The 20,729-nt window shown below is 41.1% G+C and overlaps 1 protein-coding gene across 1 annotated transcript in view; it reads right to left on the bottom strand.

Annotated features, from left to right (window-relative positions):
• The window catches only part of LOC108413039 (procathepsin L-like), a 161,528-nt gene that overhangs the window by 115,804 nt on the left and 24,995 nt on the right, over positions 1–20,729 (bottom strand). The gene's annotated exons all lie outside the window — the stretch shown is intronic.

The raw sequence follows: 20,729 nt of genomic DNA, 5'->3' as shown, positions 1-20,729 counted from the left end.
GGGTGTTGGACTAGTGGGGCTGTTTTTGTGGGCTGCTACAGCTGCATTTAGTCTCAAAGAGTTTGCTCACTGCCCCACATTGGAGGCTTTTGAAAGCTGTTAGTAGTGAGCAGGATAAAGCCCCTGGTTTTGTGCCTTAGTTAGACCAGCAAGTTTCAGGCATGGTGAATGCTGGTGTTGAGGAAGCTGGAGTTGGAGATTAAAAGGCATTTACAGACAATGAGGCAGACACTTATTGTCCTGTATTTGAATGTATAGCTAAAAAGTTGAACTGGCCCAGAAGTTTGTGGGTTATTGCTGCTGCAATGTGAGCTTGTGGGAAAAGCTCGGGAAGTATGTTTAACCCTTTCTTTACAACAGAGATTCTTTAAAACAATAACCAAGCAAAAATCTTTCAAAAACTGATCATACAATTGGTTCTGTGCTTTAGGCCAGATAGTAGTGGGGTCATTCTACAGAAACGTCCACTTTTGGAGTGGCAAGATGTCTTAAAATGTATTTATTTTTCTAACATTTAAACTTAGACTATGTTATTACATAACTTAATAGCTGTACAAATACACATAAATGATGGCGTAACGATTTTTAAAAAAGATTGTGTGTACTCTCTTTTTGTCAGTGGTGTTACCTTACTCCTTTGGCAGTATTAAACGCTTTAATGAAATATTATTTGCCAATCTCTTCAGCTGTACTCAGAGTTACAGAAGAATAATGATAATGCAACAAACCAGAAGATTATTCAAGATTCAAGATTCAAGAGTTTTATTGTCATGTGCACAGCAGAACAGGCAGTTGCACTGTACAATGAAATTCTTACTTTGCTGTTCCTCCATTCACCATATATACTCTTAAGAGAATAAAAAAAGAAAATATAAGAATAACTCTAAAAAAATGAAGTAAAAGTTAAAAGCAAAAAGTGTACAGTATGTGCAAAGTTGAAATAAAATTAAAGTTACACGTGCGTATGTGCAAATAAGTGTAGCAGCTGTTCATAAAGTGCATCAAGTGACAGATGAAAACAGATGTAAACAGTAAACAGTAAACAATATTACTCTGTGCAGTAATAGCTGTAAACAGTATTGTTCTAACAGCAGCAGTATAGTGTAGGTAAGGTGCAGTTGTTGAGTGCAAGGTTAAATCAGTTCAGATTCTGAGGGGGGAAGAGGTAGTTAGTGAGGTGTTCACCAGCCTGATGGCCTGTAAATAGAAACCGTTGGTCAGTCTAGTTGTCCTGGACTTCACACTCCTGTAACGTCTGCCTGAAGGTAGGAGTGTGAAGAGTCTGTGCTGGGGTGTGTACTGTCCCTGATGATGTTTTGTGCCCTTCTGATGAGCCTGGTGTGATAAATGTCCTGTGGGGAAGGGTGCTCCTGAGATGGACTGGGCAGTTTTGATTACTGGCCAAATTTCCTCAGCCTTCTCAGAAAGTACAGTCGCTGCTGGGACTTCCTGATGATGAGGTGTGTATTGTGAGACCAGGTGAGATCCTCACTGATGTGGATGCCGAGGAATTTGAAGGTTTTCACCCTCTCCACTTCTGTCTCACCAACATACAGGGGTGTGTGTAGCTCCCGCTTTCTCCTTGGATCAACAATCATTTCCTTGGTCTTGTCTGCATTCAAGGAGAGATTGTTGTTATGACACCAGGCCACCAGCTCAGCCACCTCCTTCCTGTATGCTGTCTCGTCCCCACCAGTGATCAGTCCAACAACTGTAGTATCATCAGCGAACTTGATGATGCTGGTGTTGTTCTGGGAGGACACGCAGTCATAGGTGAAGAGTGTGTACAGAAGGGGACTCAGCACACAGCCCTGTGGGACCCCTGTGCTGACTGTTCTTGTGCAGGATGTGTGGCTGCCGACTCTGACTGACTGGGGTCTATCTGATAGAAAGCTCAGCACCCAGTTGCAGAGAGCAGGTGTCAGTCCGAGGGTGAGGAGCTTTTCTGAGAGTTTGTGTGGAATGACCGTGTTAAATGCTGAGCTGTAGTCAATGAAGAGCATTCTGACATACGTGTCCTTGCCCACCAGGTGTGTGAGGGCTGTGTGAAGGGCTGTGTTCACTGCGTCGTCTGTGGACCTGTTCCGTCGGTATGCAAACTGAAGAGGGTCTAGAGTGTTTGGAATGGTCTCTTGGATGTGAGTCATGACTATTCTCTCGAAGCACTTCATCACGATTGGGGTGAGTGCAACAGGGCGATAGTCATTTAGGCTGGTCACAATGCTTTTCTTTGGGAGGGGTACGATGGTGGTTGACTTGAAGCAGGAGGCACAAAAGCTTGCGCAAGGGACAGATTGAATATGTCCACAAACACATCGGCCAGTTCTGATGATCAAACTCTGAGTGCACGCCCGGGGATGTTGTCTGGGCTGGCTGCTCTCCGTGGGTTTATTCTCCTCAAGGTCCTGCACACATCCACTGAAGTCACAGTTTCGTCTGGCCATAGTGTCTCTTGGTCGGCCAGTGTTGAGGACCTCGAAGCGAGCATAAAACTCATTTAGCTCATCAGGTAGTGTGGTATGGCTGTTTGTAACCGCCCTGCTCATCTGCTGGTAGTGGGTGATGTGCTGTAGTCCTTGCCACATGCGCCGGGAGTCTGTGGTGGTGTAGTAGCCCTCCAGCTTCAGCCTGTACTGTCTCTTGGCCTCTTTGATAGATCTACGCAGGTCATATCTGGACCTTTTGTAGTCTTCAGCATTGCCTGAGAGAAATGCAGCATGGCGGGCACGTAGCATGGACTGAACTTCACCGTTTAACCAGGGTTTCTGGTTGGGGTATTTTCTGCAGCGCCTTGTAGGGACAACGCTTTCAACGCAGCTGCTGATGTAGCCCATTACCCCAGAAGCATAGTCCTCTAGATCAACAGTACAGTCTTCATTCATAGCAGGAGTTCTGAATACATCCCAGTCTGTACTTTCAAAGCAGTCTTGAAGCACCAAGTCAGTTTCTTCATTCCACACTTTGATAGTTTTACTCACTGGAAGTGCTTGCTTGAGGAGTTGTCTGTATGCTGGGTAGAGGAACACGGAGATGTGGTCGGACTGTCCGAAGTGTGGCCGAGGCACGGCCCTGTAGGCCCCCCTCACGTTGCTGTAAACTTGGTCGAGTATGTTACTCTCCCTCGTTGGAAAGCCCACGTGCTGATGATACTTGGGGAGGACAGTCCTCAGGTTTCAGTGATTGAAGTCGCCGGCCACAATGAACGCGGCGTCTGGGTGCGCAGTCTCTTGTTTACTGATGGCGTCATGCAGCAGCCCTAGCGCCGTGGCAGAGTTCGCGTGTGGCGGGATGTAAGCAGCCAGAATGTGCACAGAGCTGAACTCTCTTGGCAGATAAAAGGCTCTGCACTTCACCATCAGCAGCTCTAAGTCAGCCGAACAATGTTTTTCAACAGTCTTTACGTCCGTACACCACCTGTTGTTCACGTACATGCAGACACCGCCGCCTTTGTTCTTCCCCGACACTGCCGCGTGGTCGGTGGACGGAGTGCGTTTCCAGCTCGATCGCCGAGTCTGGCGTGCTGTCAGAGTGTGAGGATAAGAGCACAACACTCTCTGATCTCATGCTGGGTTGTTATTCTGGTCCTTAGCTCATCCAGCTTGTTTTCGAGGGAGCGAACATTAGCTAGCAACAGGCTAGGTAGCGGTGGCCGTGTAGCCCTAGCCTTTAGCCTAGCATGTAGCCCACCTCTCTTGCCCCGCTTCCGCTTTGGCTGCTCGTCGGCTGCGCCACTCACCCGAGGCCGGTGCTGCTGGGCCTTGCCGGCTGGTGCCGGTGGAGTGCAAGCGTAAAAGAAAGTTGAAGTCCAAGAGGCTAAAAGTAAGTTCATGATGAACTTTACCGATCTCCAGGAGTGCCTCTTTACTGTAACTGACTGTAAAGTGGAACGCTCCCCAAAACTAGTTTTCAGAGAAATAAATGTGTATCTAATGTCAAACAGGTTATATACCAAGTTTCAATCAGGTTTTCGTTCTAATCAGAGCACTGAGGCAGTATTAGTTCCTATTGTGAAAGACCCTGTGCTGATGCACAAAATCTATTCTATTCTGTTCTTATTGGATCTTGATTGATGCATGCTATTGACCACAAGATTCTAATGTGCTATCCTGAATACTGGGTTGCCTCTCAGGTACAGTTTTAGAATTATTTAAATCATATTTAGGTAATAGACAATTCATGGTTTCAATGGGAAATCATCAAAAAATGTCAAATTTCCTGTGGATTTTTTTCTTTTGGTTTTCTCTTTGTACATGCTACTTCTCGATGTGATGCCATTAAGAAACAAATATCAATTTTTATAGCTATGCTGATAACACTCAGTTATACATTTCCATTCCCTCTGATAATCTAGACTCTGGAGACAGACTAATCAGCTGCATGTCATGTATTTCTCAGTGAACGTCGTAAAAGTCTTTACAATTAAATCACAAAAAAATGCATAATACTGATCTTTGGTACTAAAACTCAGAGAAAATGCTTTATGAGAAATTTGGTTCTTTAGCTATATATACCAAAACTGAAGTACGAAACCAGGGTGGGATCTTAGACTCTGAGCTCTGTTTTATCTGTATGTAAACACAAACGCTAAAGCAGCTTTTTATCATTTGAGAAATATCACTAAAGTTTTTCTGTCTCAGAGCGATGCAGAGAAATTTGTTCTTTGCATTTGTTACAAGCAGACTTGATTACTGTAATGATCTTCTTACTGGACTTCCTAAGAAATCAATACAACCCTTACAACTCATACCCACATTCTGTTTGGTGAGTGAAAGTTAATTGCCTTAATTGAATTTAAGTTTGTTACATTCCCAGTACATACATTCATCTTACTATTAATTCATACCAATATTATTAATAGAGTAATGCTTTAAATTCAGATATTTCAGATTCTGTCACTTTAGTAGTCAAGTTTTAGACTTTATTCACTACTTCTATTCATGTCTTATTCACTCTCATGACAAAATGGCCCCAGCCCTAAACAGCAAAACACTAAGCTTTCAGTGTCTTAACAACAAATCATAAGTCACTAAATTAGCAAGAATTAAACTAATAGATGCAGTAAGTTAGTGTGGGAGAGCTTTTCCTTTTGTTTAAAAGTTGAAGCCTTGTGGGTAAACTTTCAGACAGCCATTCACAGAAAGAAGAGTCAGCATTTTTTCACTCAGCACTGATGGCTTCAAACTGTTGATAAACACTGTGGAGCTAGTTTGGGTTTAACATGAGGCACAATATTCTCTATAGGGTTGAAATTTGGACTCTGAACAGAACAAAACCATCAGTGAAAGAATCAGACCTGTTCCATTTATTTGGACTTGAGTGTAAGAGGATATATGATCGCAACTCTCCTCTTTGGGTGCACTGACAACATAATATGCAATAATACAAAGTGTCACACAGATTTCTCTGAATGCTTCTACTGATCTAGCTCAAAGCTCTTATAATTTATGTCTGTTCATTGTCCCTTTTTTCAGCTTTTGACTTTTCTTTTTCTCTTTATAACAATGCAGTTATCTTTTTGTAAAGTTCTGCTTACCACATTCTGTTTACCACATTCTGTTTACCATATTCTGATTACCATATTCTGATTACCACATTCTGTTTACCACATTCTGTTTACCACATTCTGCTTACCACATACCGCTCAACTGCAATGTGCGCAATGTTCTCACAGTACTGTGTGGTAAATAGTTTGACTCACTCAATTCCAGGTACTTTTCTTACATTCGAATTTTGCTTTTTTAATACTCGAGTGTATTAAAAAATAATCTACCTTTTACTCAGTTCCAGGTCAATCATTAACATTTAATTTGTAATTTTTCATTTAATTGTGTTGTGTTGGTTCAGCTCCTGTTCAACTTTAACGAATCACTTCTCTCATACTGGAACTTTAGCATTTTGTTTTATACCTAAAGGAACCAAGAATTACCCACTAATATATTGGGCTGTGGGCTGGGACACTTTAGACTGCTATAATGGAGGTTGACTAGGCCACGAGCCAGGACACTTTTCAGTGCTATAGTAGAGTTCGACTGGGCCGCAAGACGGGACACCTTTTACTTCTAAAGTGGAGTCTGTTATCTGTTGATCACTTCTGTCACATCGGAGCTTTATCATTTTGTTTTAGACCAAAAGGATCCAAAAATTATTCACAAATATTCTGGGCTGTGGGCTGGGACACTTTTGACTGCTGTAGTGGAATTGAAATGGGCCATGAGCCAGTACACTTTTCCCTGCTATAGTGGATGTTGACTGGGCCAATAGCCAGGACCCTTTTCACAGCTGTAGTTTGATTGAGCTGTGGGCTGGAACACTTTTCCCTGCTATAATGGAGAATGACTGAGCTGAGAGCTGGGACACTTGCACAGCTATAGTGGAGTTTGACATGGGATGTGGGCTTATAGACTTTTCACTGCAATAGTCAGGGTTGACTGGGTTGTGACCAAAGACACTTTTCACTGCTGCAGTGGAGTTTGACTTAGCTGTAAGTCTTTAATGTTTCACTATGGAAATAGGGTTTTACTGGATCACAAGCCAGCATGCTTTTTTTCATTATAGTAGCTGAGTTTGACTGAGCTGCAGACCGGAATGGCTCTTCACTGTACAAGCTTTGTAGAAGAGTTTGACTCTAACAGGGGTCGCAACCCAAATGTTAAGGAGAGCCATTTTGTCCTTTCAGCAAAACTCAAACCTCCTTGGAAGCCACTATATTTTATTTCCATTTTACGATATTGGCTGTAAATCTGTCTCAGTGTGTGTGAATGTGTTAGTACAGGCTAAAAAGCATAGTATAAACAAAACCACACACTTGCTTTGCTCTGATTGAAGCTTTAGCTCAGCAGCAGCTGCTTTTCTCTCATCTCCAACAGGAAACTGTCTCTCAACATTCATTTTTTTCTGTAAGGCTGAAGTCAGCTTCTTCATTGGACAGTGTCTTGTTTGAATTTTCCCATTTCACCAAGCTGGTGAACAAGAAGCTGACTTCCGTTTTAATGTTTGACAGTTTTTCACTGCAGATTAAACATATCAGAAAACCAGCTGAGTGTTTATAACCACAAAGAAGTCCGTCCATCACTAAATTATATTAGATAAAATTTTCATCATAAATCTTTCTTTTTGCCTTTTTGTTAGATACTAGCAATGTTAGATTGTTGTCTAGATCAGCCCACAGGCCAGGACACTTTTGACCATGGATTTAAATCAAAGTTTGATTTATTGTTGAAGTATTATTGTAAATATGTTTTACACACTGAATTACAACAAAAAGTGTCTGATTTGGAATCCTGAAGCCTAAACCATACTCTTTGTTCTTTAAGAGTAACGGAAATAAATAACTAAACCACAGAAGCAGTCTGACGTTGGTTTGGTTGACAGTGGTTTGTGTCTTTTGAAACTGATGTTTGGTTTAATTTCCACTCATGAGTAAAGACGTGACTATGAACTGACAGTTCAGTGCTGGACAGTGCAGTGAGACAACTGCCGTTTTTCCTCTCTTCTTCTCCATTTATTTGCAAACAAATGGTTTATATTACGTAAATGATAGAAATCATCTTCTCAGATTCACTGGTTAAAATTATAAGCATTTGTCTTGAAGAGATTTTTCCATTTATCAGGCAAAATTGTCACAATAACGTCAAATTCTATCCCAAGAAAACTGTATAGAACAATAAGGAACAACAAACAAAACCAATAACAATTGACACAAATAAAAAAATAAAAAAATAAATAACCTCATGCGTCATGATGTGTTTAAGCACAGAGAGAGCGCATCACCAGTAGAGATATGAGTTCATAGTTCCAGGACAGGTAACCTATTGACATAGTTTATTACTGGATCCCAGGTTTAATGAAATATCTTAGTGGTAAAATGCAGCAGCATGAATCCCAATAAAAGCAAAACACTGAGATCATATCTTATGTTCAGCTCTTTTCTACTTTTCACTTAAATAATTTATTCCCTCCCTTTTTTTTGTCAAAGTCTTGGGCATAGCCCTGTTTCTTTTTTCTGCAAGCATTCTGCTCTGCATTCAGGATCAGCATCCCTAAGCTGTTTGTAAAGTTGCTGCTTCTCTGCTTCATTTAATTTAGTCATTACTGACCAAAAAAGGAAATAACACTGACTAAGAAACATTATAATCATGAAGTATGTGCAGTATTTTATGCAAAGAAACTCAATGAACAGCTTTGAATAACATTTATCTATGCACAGGAAGTGGTGACTTACTGATAGTCACTGGTGTTACACATAAAGGTAACACCAGTGACAGTGAAACCACATGTTGTCAATCATGGAATATCCACTAAAATATATCATTCCATCCATTTGTACTAAATTTTTTTCACAATTCCATACGAATAAAGTAGGGCACACCAGTGACGTGAACTAAAATGTGAACTTCATATGAAATCAGGAGCTAAATGAGAACATGTCTGATACCTGAAAAGACACAGTGGACTCACCATGTGCTTTTCTTCACAAATCTTCAGAAAACAGGAAGTCAGTTGATGTCATCAGTGTGATTTTTATTTCAAAATAGTAGATCTCCTGGGGACAACATCTTTCACTATATATTTTATAACATTAATTTGTCATTTGTTTTCTTTATGTCACTTAAATCATATACGTCAAACAAATGTTTACATTATTTCAGTTAAAATGGCAGAAATTCATGTTTTTTACCTCAAAATATTAATAATAATAATAATAATAATAATACATTTTATTTAGTAATGGCGCCTTTCAAAGCACTCAAGGACACCTTACAACGGTTAAAAGAAGAATGGTAGAGTATAAAAGAGGATAAAAAACAAAAAACAAATAAACAGATAAACAAATCAACATACATTCAAATACTTTCAACACAATATTGCACTTACCCTTTACATATGGCTGTGGGGACAAGCCCTCCTGTGGTCCTTGGCATGTTATATGATTGATTTGAAAGCCCATATTGCTAAATTGATGACTCACAGAAGGAGTAATAGTTAAAATAGCCTATTGTTTTATTTTAAAATATATTTAAAAATTGTAACCCTAATGTGTTTTTTGCCATCTGCATCGATGCCGAGGTATTCTGTGACAAGACAGAACCTGCCAAATGCTTGCGGTAAAATCTAAGAGATGAAGCTTTAAAGCAAAAAGGACTATTTAGTCAGGTGTAGGTCAAATCCAAAATAGCAAAATAGAGCAATCATATCCAGCAGGGCAAAGACAAAAGACAACAATGAGAAATCCAGAAAATAGTCCAATAAACCCAAAGGGCATCCAAAAACACAGTAGAAACGATCATTAATTCTGCAGGAGAAACAATACCTCGCAATTTGGCTAAATTAAAGCCCAGGCTTATAGTCTAAACTAAACAGGCCATATGACATAAACATTTGTAGAGAATCAGTACTCAGGAGACTTAGAGCGATGATTGGTTAAATGAGGACGTTCATCAGGGGTTCTGTGAAAATGAAGTCCTTGTGGAATCGAGGCTGCAGGGATGCGTGACAGTTGGAGAAGGAGATGGTGGAGGATGTAATGACTTTCCTAAAGGATAGTTACTGAACAGTGCATAATAAATGAGTGTTGCAAGCAGCCAGAATTCAGTAAATTGTATAATTGAATTAAAGACATTTGAGAGGGTTTGGATTTGTACACGGGCTTGCAGTTGTGCACACACAGCATGTATAGTCCCCAAAGAAAACCACTGAACAAGCCCCTAAGAATTGGGCTGTGAAGCAGTGTAACTGTACTCTCTGAAGTGCTAAATCATTCTTCCTCTGTCAGCCTAAGATGGGTTTGGAGGATGCAGGAGAATGCTACCTGACAAAACACCAATTTGGTGAAAGAGGAAAATTAGGCTGTGGCTGTTTTCCTTCGTTTGGGCCCTTCAGTCCTGGTGAAATCTGGTGAAAGGAAGTTCTTTTCCTATTTAGTTTTGTACGCCTGGACTTCTCTTCCAACATCAGATTTGTGAGATTAGTAATGTTTACTAATGGCCTTGTTGCTGAATGGAAGCAAATCTTGGCAAACATGTTTTAGCATTTAGTGTAAAGCCTTTTCAGAAGAGTGCTGGTTGTTACTGCAGATAAAAGACAGACAAACTTGCTATTGAACAAGATCAGATATGCTGTAGTCTTTATCAATAGAGATGGAGATTCTGTTAGATACAGATAAATACGATGCAGATTTCCCACCAAGCTTCAGTTTCCAGGTGTAGAACTCACGATCCCCCAGAGAGACACTGGCTGCACCAGCCATGACTGCAAGAGAAGTGACAGTAAGCAAAACCCACAATCTGTAAACCTGTTTGGTAGGTAAAAGAGAATTAACTCAATATACACTCACTGGCCACTTTATTAGTTCAGTTGCTTTGATAACACAAATAGCTAATCAGCCAATCACATGACCACAACTCAGTGCATTTAGGCATGTAGAGGTGGTCAAGACAACTTGCTGAAGTGCAGACCGAGCACCAGAATGGGGAAGCAAGGTGATTTAAGTGACTTTGAACGTGGCGTGGTTGTTGGTGCCAGACAGGCTGGTCTGAGTATTTCAGAAACTGCTGATCTACTGGGATTTTCACACACAACCATCTCTACGGTTTACAGAGAATGGTCTGAAAAAGAGAAAATATCCAGTGAGCGGCAGTTGTGTGGACGAAATTGCCTTGTTGATGTGAGAGGTAAGAGGAGAATGGAGAGACTGGTTTGAGATGATAGAAGGGCAACAGTAACTCAAATAAACAAACAAAGTCTCTAAGAAACGTTTCCAACACCTTGTTGAAAGTGTGCCACGAAGAATTAAGGCAGTTCTGGGGGTCCAACCTTATGGCAAGGTGTACCTAATAAAGTGGCTGGTGAGTGTAAATTTATTACATTCACAGTACATGAATTCAACTTACTAAGAATTCACACCAATGTTATTATAAAAGAGTAATGCTTCAAATTCAGATGTTTTTGATCTTCCTGAGGCAGCTGGACTGGTAGATGTCCTGTTACGGTGGTAGTTTGTTGCCTATAATGGCTTCTGCCATCCTCACCACTCCTTTAAGGGCCTTGCAGTCACAGGCGGTGCAGCTGCTGTACCAGACAGTGATACGGCCCATGAGGATGCTCTCTATGGTGCACCTGTAGAAGCTGGTGAGAATCTAATGAGGCAGACCAAACTTTCTGAGCAGGAAGAACTGACGCTAATGAACAGATCTCACGATAGGGTTGGTGTGGAGGGACCAGGTGAGGTCATCAGTTAGGTGTATCCACTTCGGCTCCATTGATGAATCCGGCAGTGTGACCAACCCTCTGCTGCTTCCTGTGGTCCACCATCATCTCCTTTGTTTTGCTGATGTTGAGACAAAGATTGCTGTCATGGCACCCCTCTGACAGAGCGCTGACCTCGTCTCTGTAGGCTGTTTCATCTCCATCAGTGATGAGGCCTAGGATGGTAGTGTTATCAGCAAACTTGAAAATATTTTTGGAAGTGTGATTGGCTGCAGTCATGTGTAACCCAGGTCACAAAAGCCTTTAAAAATGTCTGAATAAAACAGTTTAATTATTAAGAATTACGCTATAGAACACTAGAACCACAAATAACTTATTATTAATTCTAAAAGAAGTGAACTAACTAATATTTAACTGTAAATGTTTAATGTACAACCCCAACTCCAATGAAGTTGGGATGTTGTGTAAAACATAATTAAAAACAGAATACGATGATTTGCAAATCCTTTTCAACCTATATTCAACTGAACACACTACAAAGACAAGATATTTAATGTTCAAACTGATAAACTTTATGGTTTTTTGCAAATATTCACTCATTTTGAATTTGATGCCTACAACACGTTCCAAAGAAGTTGGGACAGGGGCATGTTTACCACTGTGTTACATCACCTTTCCTTTTAACAACACTCAATAAGCGTTTGGGAACTGAGGACACTAATTGTTGAAGCTTTGTAGGTGGAATTCTTTCCCATTCTTGCTTGATGTACAACTTCAGTTGCTCGTCTCTGTTGTCGTATTTTGCGCTTCATACTGCGTCACACATTTTCAATGGGAGACAGGTCTGGACTGCAGACAGGCCAGTCTAGTACCCGTACTCTTTTACGATGAAGCCACGCTGTTGTGACACATGCAGAATGTGGCTTGGCCTTGTCTTGCTGAAATAAGCAGAGACGTCCCTGAAAAAGACGTTGCTTGGATGGCAGCATATGTTGCTCCAAAACCTGTATGTACCTTTCAGCATTAATGGTGCCTTCACAGTTGTGCAAGTTACCCATGCCATGGGCACTAACACACCCCCACACCATCAGAGATGCTGGCTTTTGAACTTTGGGCTCATAACAATCTGAATAGTCCTTTTCCTCTTTGGCCCGGAGGACAAGACGTCCATGATTTCCAAAAACAATTTGAAATGTGGACTCGTCAGACCACAGGACACTTTTTCACTTTGCTTCAGTCCATCTCAGATGAGCTCGGGCCCAGAGAAGCCGGCAGCGTTTCTGGGTGTTGTTGATATGTGGCTTTCACTTTGCATGGCAGAGTTTTAACTTGCACTTGTAGATGGAGCGACGAACTGTGTTCACTGACAGTGGTTTTCTGAAGTGTTCCTGAGCCCATGTGATAATATCCGTTACAGAATGATGTTGGTTTTTAATGCAGTGCCGCCTGAGGGATCGTCACGGGCATTCAATGTTGGTTTTCTGCCTTGCCGCTTACTTGCAGAGATTTCTCCAGATTCTCTGAATCTTTTGATGATATTATGGACTGTAGATGATGAAATCCCTAAATTCCTTGCAATTTCATGTTGAGAAACATTGTTCTTAAACTGTTGGACTATTTGCTCACGCAGTTGTTCACATCCTTGCTTGTGAATGACTGAGCCTTTCAGGGATGCTGCCATTATACCTAATTATGACACTCACCAATTAACCTGTTCACCTGTGGAATGTTCCAAACAGGTGTTTTTTGATCATTCCTCAACTTTTTTGTTGCCCCTGTTCCAACTTCTTTGGAATGTATTGCAGGCATCAAATTCAAAATGAGTGAATATTTGCAAAAACCAATAAAGTTTATCCATATAACATTAAATAATCTTTGTAGTGTATTCAATTGAATATAGGTTGAAAAGGATTTGCAAATCATCGTATTCAGTTTTTATTTATGTTTTACACAACGTCCCAACATCATTGGAATTGGGGTTGTATAAGTACTTCTGAGCCTGAACCAAGCTCAATCTATATGAAATGAGCTGAGAAAATAAAATGAAATAGATAAAGACACAAATATTATAAACAAAAATAGGCTTTATTTTGTCCGTAAGTATCCTTTTCACTGATTTGTGGAGGTATTTCACATCACTGATCCAGCCAGCCAATAAGGTGACCAGTTACATTAACGTGAGGGTAAAATACTGCTGGACTTGGCGCCGAACTTCTTTTTGGGTCCAGCCAGCAGCCAAAGCAGTGGGCTTCCCTGCAAGAGAACCAAGATAAGCTAAAAGTTAGATTTACTCAATAAATACAGCACTGGGATGGAGAGAATCTTTTGTTTATTTAAACTGCTCAGCGGTTTGACCTAAAAAGCACTTCACCAGCGAACAAGGAGTTTTATTTGGTGAAATAAATGGATTTCCATATCGGTAAGCGTACTGCATTGCCGATGCTATAGTCGGTTATACTAAGCTCAGTTCGTATTTACTTATATGCAATGAGCTAAACACTAGTGGTATAAATGTGTTTGAATGTGTTCTTATAACTTAGCAGTGAAACAGTAAACCAAAAGTAAGCTATATTTGAGATATCTGTCGAATTCCAGACAGTTTATGTGAGTTTCTGGCGCATGTAGTCACGGCCTGTGCTACGCGTGGCTGAGAGAGGTTCACGTTACGGTGCACGCGGCAGAAGTTAACCCTTTCCGTGCCGAGATTCGACTCTGTCCCTGTATCTCCTTTTGGCCAGCCTGGTGTTCCTCTGCAGGTCATATATGGCCTTCTTGTAGCTAGCCAGGTCATTGTAGGCAGCAGCCCAAGCTCTTAGTTTGGCTCGAATCTCACTATTTATCCAGGGTTTCTGGTAAGAAAATGATCTGACATTGATTTTTGGTACAATGTCTTAAGTGCATTTATTGATGTAGCTTGTGATGGAGTCAGTGTATTCATTGATGCCTGTGCCAGCTGCATCTCAGAAGAACTTGTGCAAAATGTGCTGGTAGTATTTGGGCACAAACTTGTTTAAGTTTGCCCTGTTAAATGCTTCTCGTGATCTAGCTCAAAGCTCTTATAATTTATGTGTGTTCATTGTCCCTTTTACAGCTTTTAATTTGTTGTTTTCCTTCTTATAATGTTGCAATTATCTTTTTGTAAAGTTCTGCTTCCCGCTTTCTGTTTACCACATTCTACTTACCACATTCTGCTTACCACATACGGCTCAACTGCAATGTGCGCAATATTCTCACAACAGTAATGTGTGGTAAATAGTTTGACTCACTCACTTCCAGCTACTTTTCTTACATTCTAATTTTTCTTATACTCGAGTGTATGAGAAAATAATCTACCTTTTATTCAGTTCCAGGTTGGTCATTAACAATTAGTTTCTAATGATTACTTCTCCCATATTGGAACTTTAGCATTTTGTTTTAGACCAAAATTTTCCAAAAATTACTCATATATTTAATAAAATATAAAACATTACTCACTAATATATTGGGCTGTGTGCTGGGACACTTTTGAGTGCTATAATGGAGGCCACAAGCCAGGACCACAGGACGGGACACCTTTTATTTTTATATTTTTTTATATATATTTTATATATTTTTTGGAGCTTTATCATTTTGTTTTAGACCAAAAGGATCCAAAAATTATTCACAAATATACTGGGCTGTGGCTGTAGTGGAATTGGAATGGGCTGTGAGCCAGTACACTTTTCCCTGCTATAGTGGATGTTGACTGGGCCATGAGCCAGGACCCTTTTCACAGCTGTAGTTTGACATGGGATGTGGGCTTATAGACTTTTCACTGCAATAGTCAGGGTTGACTGGGTTCAGACCAAGGACACTTTTCAGTGCTATAGTGGAGTTTGACTGGGCTGTTATCTGTTATCTGTTGATCACTTCTATCACATTGGAGCTTTAGTATTTAGTTTTAGATCAAAATGTTCCAAAAATTACTCATATACTAAATAAAGTATAAAAATTACTGATATACTGGGCTGTGAGCCAGGACACTTTTACTGCTATAGAGGAGTTTGAGTAGGTCATAAGCCAGGACCCTTCTTACTGCTATAATAGAGTTTGACTGGGCCGCAACATGTGCCACTTTTCACTGATGCAGTGGAGTTTGACTTGGTTGCTTGTTTCACTATGGAAATAGGGTTTTACTGGATCACAAGCCAGCTTACTTTAGCCCGGAATGGCTCTTCACTGTAGAAGCTAAGTTTGACTATGCTAACGATCAGCAGAGATTTATTTTACTGTAAAAGAGGATTTTTTTTATTTTTACCTAAAGATCGAATTTTGCTGTGGAGCCACATGTTTCTGACCCTGGACCAGGCCACAGGCCAGGACACTTTTGACCATGGGTTTAAATCAAACTAGGTTTGATTTATTGTTGAAATATTATAGGAAATATGTTTTACACTTACAACAATAAGTGAATTGTCTGATTTGGAATCCTGAACCCTAAACCATATTCTTTGTTCTTTAAGAATAACGGAAATAAATAAGTAAACCACAGAAGCAGTCTGATGTTGGTTTGGTGTTTTGTCTGTTTTGAAACTTCCACTCAAGCTTAAAGACGTGACTATGAGCTGACAGCTCAATAAGACAACTGCTACTTTTCCTCAATTCTCCTCCATTTATTTGCAAATTGTTTATAAATTACCACATATAATTGATAGAAATCACCTCTGATTCAGATATTTTTATATTTATCAGACAAAATTTTCACTTCAAATATTATCTCAAGGTGCAACTGTGTTTAGAACAATAAGGAATACTGAAAAAACAACATCAATTGAAACAAATGAACAAAACCTCATGCATCATGATGTGTTTAAGCACAGATAGAGCACATCACCAGTAGAGATATGAGTTCATAGTTCCAGGACAGGTAACCTATTCACAAAGTTTATTAATGGACCCCAGGTTATATGAAATCTCTTCACAGAAACATTGGTTGTACGATACAAGGGTTACATCCTTCCATTTAAATAAAATTGAGCATCTAGAGAGGAAAAAGCAATGACCTTTTATAATTGAGCAGGAAGATTAGAATCACCTGGAACCGAGAATATACCAAATATATTAATTGTTGTAGGACGCATAATATCATAGCCATATGTCTTAGAAATCAATGTCTAGAAAAGCACAAGTTTTGTGTAAAACCACAACATACGGTAGATGATCGCTGAGGTCTGTTTGCACCTTGAGAATATTCTTGCACGTTAAGCTTTAGAGAAATGTAGCCAGTGTAGCACTTTGAACTGTATTAAGGCATATCTTGAACATATGGCAGAGGATTGAACCTTCATTGGTTAGATTTATATACAAGTTTGCATGTAATGTATCTATTACTGTATATAGTTCTACATGAACATGATTGCACATAGTTGTATATAATACTATTGCTAATGCTGCACCCAAGAAGAGAACTGCTGAGTATATTGGTTCATATTTCCCACTTTAAAAAGTTCTGATCCTTCTAAATAAAGTGAAAATTTTAACTTCATAGATGTTTTATGTCATTCGGGATGTGTTTTAAAATTTCCTTTATGTGATTCTTGAATGGTGAGAGGTGTTGGATTTGTTTGAATTTAAAAAGTAAATCCCCATGAGCTGGAGGTTGGTGGCCTCCTAGCCTATATAGTTTATGACTGGTTGATATGGTTAGTACATTTATTTTCAGTGAACAACCACCAGACCAGCTTTTGATTATTTACTTTCCAACAAATTTCAACGTAAATCTTGTGTCTCACCAGTCAGGGATCTTATATATTAATTATTTTGTGCATTTGCATGGAAGAATCAAAGTTGTCGATGATTATGTCTAGTGTAAACTACTGAGCAAAACTCTTCAAATGTTACATAAATTTCAGCATGCTATTGAATGTAATAAAATTTGTATTTTTCCATACAAATACAATCAAATAAAGTACTAAAAAAGAGAATAACTGTGTTCCCAGAACAGAGCCTTGAAGCACACCATACTTAACTTTTGTGTGAGTGGAGAAAACATTTATTTGCATATGTAGAGTGTTAATTGTCAGTGTGTTACCACTTGAAACAATTCTGCTTTATCACTTTCAGGTTGATGAAATAACTGAAGATGTCCATCAATTAGGCAATTTGAGGAAAACTGAACTGATGAGAACAGAAGTTGTCAAAGTGAGATTTATTGTCATTCCTTCTTACCACAGATGTATAAAACAGCGGTAGACAACTGTGCAGGCAATAAATAGAATGAATGCAAACACAATACAAAGTCTTCTCTAAATATACAACAACAGCAACTATACAGCACAGGACAATAGAAAAAATAGACCTTCTGTTGGTCCACAGTAGTAATGACAGTTCTCTGTGTGTTTATCAATACACAGATAATTAACTATTTTTTTAAATTAACAACTGCAATCAGAAAGATTAATAAAACTGCAGGCAAAGCACAGATTAAAGTGACTGAATATAAAGTGAATGAGATTAAAGAAGTTATAGTGCAGTAGATAAAGTGAGTATCATGGCTGAGTCCATCAGGTACATCAGTTCAGCAGTCTGACTTCCTGTGATACTGTTCATAGGTCTGGAAGACTTGACCCTGACGCTCAGTAGCCTTCTTCGACAGAGTGGTGTAAATAGTCCATGTCATGATTGAGAGGGATCTGCTGTGACATCCTTGGAGGCAAGCGGGCCTGCTGCGACATTTTATTCTGAAGCTGGCGGACCCTCCTGAAGGGCAAGCACATTCTCCACAATAAGCCTTTCTTGCAGAATCTGGAGAGGTGGAGGTTTGCACTGGAGAGGAGAGGAATGAAGGTCCGTAGAGATAAGACGGAATACATGTGTGTGAATGAGGGAGGCAGGTGGAAAGGTGAAGATGCAAGGAGAAGAGGTTGTAAAGATGGATGACTTCAAATATATTGGGTCAACCATCCAGAGCAATGGACAGTGCAAAAAAGAGGTGAGGAAGAGGGTGTAGGCAGGATGGAGTGGGTGGAGATGGATGTCAGGGCTGATGTGTGACAGAAGGATAGCAGCAAGAGTGAAAGGGAAGGTTTACAAGACAGTAGTGCGTCCTGCTATGATGTATGGTTTGGAGACTGTGGCTCTGTCTAAAAGACAGGAGGCTGAGCTGGAGGTGGCGGAGATGAAGATGCTGAGATTTTCGTTGGGAGTGACAATGATGGACAGGAATAGAAGTGAGCATATCAGAGGGACAGTGAAGGTGGAGCAGTTTGGAGATAAAGCCAGAGAGGCCAAGTTGAGATGGTTTGGACATGTGTTGAGGAGGAATAGTGGATATATTGGGCAAAGAATGTTGGAGATGGAGCTGCCAGGTAGAAGGAGAAGAGGTAGACCTCAGAGAAGGTTTATGGATGTAGTGAAGGTGGACATGGAGATGGTTGGTGTGAAAGTAGAGGAGGCAATGGATCGGGCAAGATGGAGGCAGATGATCCGCTGTGGCGACCCTTAAAGGGAGCAGCCGAAAGAAGAAGAAGAATTATTATTATTACACATATGAACAGTACAGTTTGGTATTGAGTTTTGCACAGATCAACCACACTTTGTGAGTCAAACACTGAGGGAGGGGTTATAGAGTTTAATGGCCACAGGTAAGAATTACTTCCTGTGGTGCTCTGAGGTGCATTTCGGTAGAATGAGTCTTGCACTGAATGTGTTCCTGTGTCTCATCACTGTGTCGTAGAGTGGGTGGGAGCCATTGTCCATAATGGCCTGCAGCTTAGACAGCGTCCTCCTCTCCAACACTGCTGTCAGCAGGTCCAACTCGAGTCTGTTAGCATCTGCCACCCTCAGCCTGCTTCCCCAGCATGCAACAGCATAGAGGATAGCCCTTGCCACCACAGATTCATAGCAGATCCTAAGCATAGTCCAGCAGATGTTGAAGGACCTCAGGTGCCTCAAAAAATAGACAACTTTGGCCCTTTTTGTTAAGGGTGTCGGTGTTCTTAGCCCAGTCACGTTTATTGTCAAAATACAAACCCAGAAATTTGTAATCCTCTACAGTGTCCACACTGACCCCCCAGATGGACGCAGGGGTCACTGGTGCCTTGTTCCTCCTCAGGTCCACCACCAGTTCCTTTGTCTTTGTCACATTGAGCTGCAGGTGGTTCCGCTCGCACCATGTGACAAAGTCCTTCACCATTGCCCTGTACTCTTCCTCATCACCCCTGCTGATATGTCCAACTATTGCAGAGTCATCAGAAAACTTCTGAAGGTTGTAAGTCTCTGTGCAGGAGCTGAAGTTCGTGGTGTAGATGGTGAAGAGGAAGGGAGAAAGAACAGTTCCTTGTGGAACTCCAATGTTGCTGACCACTCTGTCCAACACACAGTGCTGCAGGTGTACATACTGTGGTCTGCCAGTCAGGTAGTCAACAATCCAGGACACGAGGGGGGCATCTACTTGCATCACTGTCAGCTTATCACCCAGAAGAGGCAGGCCAGACGGTGTTAAATGCACTGGAGATGTCAAAAACATGACCCTCACAGTGCTGGCTGGCTTATCCAGGAGAGCGGATATTCGGTTGAGCAGGTAGATGATGGCGTCCTCAAGTCCCAAGTGGGATTGATAGGCAAACTTGAGGGGGTCCAGAAAAGGCTGACCTATGGGTCGGAGCTGATCCAAGACAAGCCTCTGCATGGTCTTCATGACATGGGATGTCAGTGCCACTGGCCTGTAGCCATTGGCATCACTGGGTCGCAGCGTCTTTGGAACAGGAACAATGCGGGACGTCTTCCACATAATAGGGACCCTTTGGAGACTCAGGCTCATGTTGAAGACATGTTGCAGTACTCCTCAAAGCTGGGAGGGACAGGCTTTAAGCACCCTGGGGGGACCCCATCAGGGCTTGCAGCCTTGTATGTGTGGAGTCTCTTCAGTTTTCTTCTCACCTGGTCAGCAGTTAGACTCACTGTAGAGATGACGGGTCGGGGAGGGGTAGACTGTCAAAGGAGGGAGGCAGGCTATCAGGAGGGGGAGGGAGAGTGAGTGGAGTGGGCTGCTGAGGACCGGCAGTAGAGGAGTCAAGACAGGGGAGTACAGAGCCTGCAGATTTAGCTTGTTGGCCCTGTCCACGCTGCCCTCTACTCCTCTGTTGCTGGACCTGAAGCTTGTGATTCTTGTCATTCCACTCTAAACCTCCCTCATGTTGTTCTGTTGGAGTTTCAACTCCAGCTTCCTACTATATTTATTCTTCGCCTCCTTGATAGCTGTCTTCAGTTCCCTCTGGATTGTTCTCACCTCCTCTCTGTCTCCAGCTCTGAAGGCCCTCTTCTTCTTGTTAAAAAGAGCTTTAATGTCCTTTGTTACCCACGGCTTGTTGTTTGGGTAACATTTACCAGTCCTGTTTTGGCCAGTGGAGTCCACAGAAGTTAATGTAGTCCATGATGCACTCTGTGAGCCCGTTGATGTCCTCTCCGTGCATCTCACAAGGTGCCAGCTAGTCAGTAGCCTCAAAGCAGTCCTGCAGTGCTTCATAAGTCTCCTAAGACCATCTGCTCACTCTCCATGTGGTCAC

This window comes from Pygocentrus nattereri, chromosome 10, assembly GCF_015220715.1.
Source record: "Pygocentrus nattereri isolate fPygNat1 chromosome 10, fPygNat1.pri, whole genome shotgun sequence".
NCBI lineage: Eukaryota > Metazoa > Chordata > Actinopteri > Characiformes > Serrasalmidae > Pygocentrus > Pygocentrus nattereri.
This window is presented reverse-complemented; position numbering and strand designations above follow the sequence as displayed.